A 6,000-nucleotide genomic window follows, 5' to 3' on the forward strand; every position below is an offset into this window, starting at 1 on the left:
TCACAGGCTCTCCCTGACTGTAAATGGAAGTACATCAGTAAATGGCTGTAAATGCATCCAGATAGGAGCTGACAACTGTCCCTGGAGAACCACAAACATGAGAGGAAGGCATTCTGGGTGCTGTTAGGGAGGCTTCTAAGGGACCTCTGGCAATGGCTTTAACTCAGAAAATCACTGAGCTTGCATTAATATTTGAGGGCTGAACTTTGAAAGTTACAGTGTACTGTAACCAACTGTGGTCCCTGTCAGCTGCAGCTTTTTTAGGGTTGGATCCATGTGTAGTGGCGGCACTGAAACCGCACAGCCGTCTCACAGTGATACAATAAGGGAGAGTTTTTATGCAGTGCCACTTCAGAAATATGACGCAAACACTGCTCTTGAGTTCTCTTGAGTGGTCTTTTGGTAGTTGAGTACTTTTGGGCAGGATGAGGTGAATAGCCCAGTCCTTCCACTCCAGAGCAAGGCTCTTCTAGGACTCTGTGCGTGAAGCTGTGAGCCCTTCATATGGCTGCCTCTTCAGAGATGTTATTGTTAGATTATAAAAGCAGGGCCGGATGCTTTCAGCATGGAGCCAGCCGCCATGCTCTGCTCTCACGGGCTCATTTGTTAAAGGCTATAGTCTTTCTTTTCCCACATCGCTCAAGTGTGTACTTCCTGTGTGCATTTGTAGCTTAAGCTCCTTGCTCAAGTAGAATTTTCTTCCTCACTTAATCAAACAGTGGAATATCTGCAGATGAAAGGTTGTACCTCCTGAGTGCCTATTGCTGGACACTGAGGGGGTCATTGTCTCGCCTTCCGCTGATCTACCTCTCAATGGAGGGCTTTCAGTAGGTTCTCATGCAAAAGCCCATGCTGCTCTGTTCTATTTGGAGGGCTACAGTGCAGAATGGCCTAAGTGTTTTACAGCAGCTCTAAACATAAGAACATAGTCCAATTCTCTGCTTCTGCTTGGATTGTTAGAGCCAAGACTCAAAGACCCTACAGAAAATCAAGGGGGGTCTGCAATGCCAATATGTGGGCTTGCACATGCAAACCACTGTGTGAATGTTTTTTTTTTCCTTCTTCTAAGTTTTAGTTGCCAGGCATTGATCACAGTCCACCAGAATTCTGGCTGGTTCTTTTGGCTGGCATTCTGTTTTCCGCCCTCCCCCATCCATCACACAGAGATTCAGGATTTTTCTTTTTTTTCCAACAGCGAGGGACTGGCACCGTGCTGAAATGCAGAATAATAATCCCCTAATCACCTGAGTATTGCCAGTCCTAGGTTTTATCTGCAATGGATGTGAAAGCCCCCAGTGCCTAGTGATTACAGCATTTGATCTGGGTAATAATGTCTTCACTGTTGCCCTGCTTAGGGCCCGAAGGCAGTGCAGCTTTAATCCACAGTGCATTCTAGTGGAATCGCATTACACAAAGACCACCAGGGTTCTCCTCTAGAGGGGAGGGGTGTGGTGGTGCTGGGGGGGAGTTGGGGGGGTTAAAGGAGGAGGTTGCCATGGAAACAAGCTTCTCTCTCTCTGCATCTCTCTCTCACTCTCTCACGCAGACACACATGCACACACACATAATGCACACTCGCTCTCTCCTGGGATAGATAAGCAAAGGACAGGTTCTATGTTTACTTTCCATGGGCCCTCCAATCCCTGAGCAGGCTGAGCCCTGATAACACGAGGCCTGTACAGCCACCGACCACTGACAGCAGATAAGCACCCCAGCAGAGCAGAGCAGTCATCACCCTCCAACCAGGATGAACAAACCTGGGAGACCCGGATTCATTTGGATTAGGCTGGATTGCTGCTGCCTCCGCCGCCGCCGCTTTTGCTGCTGTGTTCAGACTACTGATGTTCACAAGACTTTCTACATGAGAACTTGATGTTACACTTCACCCCGTGGAGTCTTAGAGCTTAGCGAGAGGACACGGGCACAGTAATGGACTGGATGCTATTTTAGATATTGAGGTCAAGGGACTGTCTGCACTGGGCAGGTTTGTGTCATCGCAGCTGGAGGGCCGTGAAGCCAGGAAAACTAAATTCCTCCTGATGTGTCCCGAGGAGCAGGTGACCACACATTATCAGTATGCTGTTTGACCGTCTTCTCACGTCTGCCCTTTTCGTAACGGCCGTTTTTCACCAGAAGACCAGACCACTGTCGAGACATTCCTTTGTACCTGTTCCAAGTATCCAGTAATTCAATACCCAGAGTAATTAGATGTGTATGATACTAATGCCCTTAGAAGGAACCAACATACTCTTTGATGTTGAGATCAAGACAACTACAAGTACTTCTTTATTATGTGCGCTATGCTAACATGCTAATTATATTTCCACACACATTCTTTGATTAAGGCACAGCTGGAGGTGTATAAGCAACATGACTAATTACAGAGGAAATGGTGGTATTGAGCTGAAGTGGTGGGAGCTGGCTTTCCCTGTGGCCCCGTCCTCTGCATGTGTTTACCTGTAAGATATCTTTTTGTTTTTTACATACATCTGCTTAACAGCTCATCCACATACTTACTGAATTAAAAGAGAGGAATTAGTAGTTCACATGGATTGCATGGAGCCTTCTGTCATTTGTTCTCTGGGACTGTTGAAGAAGATGCCCATGTTTTATCTATTCCTTCAGTGAATTTAAAGTACTTGCAGTGATGCTTAACAACAACATGGTTTTGATCAAGCAATGCAGAATACGGTTATGAAATTCTATTTAATGGTTCAACCTTTTTGGCTCAATTTATCAAAAACATGCAACCATCTTTTCTACTTATACACAAATACATATTGGCACACTTAAGCTATCTGAAATCTAACTTTACTTTAAATATATACTTTAAATTTTTGGTTTTACAACTAACATCAAAAGTATTAGTATATAAAAAACATTATAAAAGTATTAGCATCACAAGTACTCATTCTGCAGAATGGCCCATTTTAGAATAATATTATATTATTAGATTCAATTATTGATGCATTAATGTTAACACCACTTTAACGTTGCAGCAGCTGAAGGTGACTTTCCCTCTGGGGATCAATAAAGTTTTATTTTTACCTACAGTAACACATCATCATTTATTTGTTGATTATGTTTAGTATTATTTATCTGAATCTGAAAAGAAACTAATAACTAAAGTTAGCAGATACATGTAGTGGAGTAAAAAGTACAATATAGTCGAGGAGAAGTATAAAGTAGCAGAAAATGGAAACACTTCCATAAAGTAGAAGTACCTCAAAATTGCAGTTAAGCACAGTACTTGGGTAAATGCACTTATTCACTTTCCACCACTGGTAGATGGTACATTTCATCATGATTTTGGCATTGATTTTTTTGTTGTTTTCACCTGTAAAATAATAAAACACCACATATATAATTAATTATTTTGTTCAAATACGAAACTAAAATATTTTTATGCTGTCAGATAAACGTGACAAAAGCGAATAAAAGTGCTGATTGTAAGGTCACATCCACCATCCTGATGCTAGTTATCCATGTATTGGTAGACTGCTTTGAACAATTTGAATTGATGAACCATTGGTTCTTCGGGACATACATCCTGATTCTAATTTCACGGGAGTTTCTGAGTTTAAATTCCAGCCATGTCCTGTTCTAAAAGCACAGCAAAATTGATTTGTTATCTGAGCAATGCAACTGTCTCTCATGTATACACATTGCATGCATCTATCAAGAAGCACTGGACCTCTTGCTTTCCTCCCAGCGAATGCTCTCATTTCAGCATTGCTGTAGTGTACTATAGTCATCGCTGGAGAGGTGCAGAGAGCAGCCTACACTCGAAAAGGCATATACTTTGATCACAAGATTGCCCACCCTTGTCTCTTGGCTTTTTGGAAAGCTCTTACACATATAAGTAAAAGTGAAGTGGTTGCATGATCTCTGCGCTGGAGAGCTCAGTCCTGTCCAAATGCTCTGTTTTGAAGCTCAAGTGTTATTCTCAGCCACAAAGTGATGTGTGTGCTTTCATTCAGTGGAGTGGACTGACACACCTACTGGGCCTCAGGAACGGGACATGGTTTCAGACAAAGTTTCAAACTGGACAATCATTATGTAAAATCAAGTAAATTTTTAGGCTGCAGCTAACGATTATTTTCATTGTTGATTAATCAGCCAAATTATCTCCTGTATTAATGGATAAATTGTTAGAAAGTAGTCAGAAAATAATGAAAAATGACAAGGAGATTCATTCAACTGTTTTATTCAACCAACAGTTCAAAACCCAAAGGCAATCAGCATCATATATAACATAAGCGTTTGAGGAGCTGGGTCTGGAGAATGTTAGGCATCTTGAAAATGACCAAAATGATGAATTGATTATCAAAATAGTCCAAATTAACTTTTCTGCCAATACATTAATCACTTAATTGCCTAATGGACTTATTGTTGCAGCTCTTATATTTGGATAAAATACAACTTTCTTCTTATTTATGGTGGCCACATATATGAGTTATGACTGAAATCATAGTCCTGCTTTTACAAATAATACAGCTCTGCAGGGTGTTTATTTAAAACATACATTTAAGTAAACCCAGGGAAATTCTGACACCAGGCTAATGAGATTTGTTTGATGAAACTGTTAGTGAAACTGGATTTCTTTCCCCTGCTTCCGGCCTCTGGTGATTCTTTTCTTTTTTTTATCCTGGTAAACACTTTATTTCTATTCCTGTTTGGTTCATTGAAGCATCTGTCATTCCCAGTGCTCCCACTGTGCCTGACAAAAGCAGAGCCATGTTAGATTGAAAAGACAGAGGGGCAATCTCTCAAATGGATCTCTTTTCGAAAATATATTATGACATAATCATGTTTTCTCCCTAAAAGCCCAGGGGAGGCCTGTCTGTCAGATTGCAGTCCTCTCTTGGCTGCCTGGCCTGAACAGAAACAGCAGTTGTGTGTTAATAGAACCCAGAGGCACTCTGAAACCTTACCCATTCTGCTTTACGCTCTCAGCCAGGAGATTAAAGTCAGGGAAACATTACAGGAGGCTGGATAATTGCCCCTGTGTCTCCAGCAGACAAAAGGCAACGCTCCGGCAATTCCCTCGGTAAATTGTCAAGAGAGGCTCAAGGATCCTTCAAGGCTGCAGCAAATTGTACAGTGCTGTCTAACAAACTACCAATCTCTGGATATTATGAGGCTTCCATATATCCTTGGCCATAATGACAGCTTGCACTGCTATAATGGAGTGCAGGCACAAGATAGCTTTTGTGAGAACACTTCCAATAGAAAAATTACTACCTTGGTTCCCAGTCTGTGCTTTCATTTTTTCTTTTGTTCCCATTTGTATTTTGATTTATTCTGCTATCATTTTTATTTTCGTTTTTATTCAGAGCCGAGTGCTGGCTGCTGCCACCAACAGATGATTGCAACCTTTACTCCTGAGGGCCACTTGATCTGCCGGCAGGGAAAAAAAAAACCCAAAAAACATAAAAATCTGCAAGCAGTTAATGAGTTGCCATCCATGCCTAGTGTTAAGGGTGTCCACAAATTAACAGAGGCTTTTGTCAGGGCTCTCTGCCGCTCCCTTGCTCTTTCCTTCTCTTGCCACCACTTTCTCCCCCCCCCCCCCCCCCCCCCCCTCCTTCTCGCCCTCCCCCTGCTCTTCAATTTTCTCCCTCTACCTGCCTGCTTCACGCTCCAGCGGCTCCGTGGCGGGAGCAACGCTGTCTGGCTTTGGCTCTGAGCAGCACTCATTGTCAGCGCGGTTCATGTTTAGAATTAGCCATTTAATGAGAACAAAAGAAATTAATTGGTGGTTTAAGCCTAATGAGACGTCTGTGAAATTAACGGGGCCTCGTCAATAGAAACAAATAAAATCCTCCAGCTTGTTGTTGTGGAGCATTATTCTGACAAAGCTTTTGACACAATGATGAATAGCAGGTCAGGAGAGACCATCTGTGCTTTTTTAAACCCCTGCAGGAGGGGGATGGAATGTGGGCTGGCTTGCAGAGATGGTGATAAAAGAGGGAGAGAGGGAAGGGGGGGGGGAGAAAA

This window comes from Chelmon rostratus, chromosome 6 (genome assembly GCF_017976325.1).
Source record: "Chelmon rostratus isolate fCheRos1 chromosome 6, fCheRos1.pri, whole genome shotgun sequence".
In the NCBI taxonomy this organism is placed as follows: domain Eukaryota; kingdom Metazoa; phylum Chordata; class Actinopteri; order Chaetodontiformes; family Chaetodontidae; genus Chelmon; species Chelmon rostratus.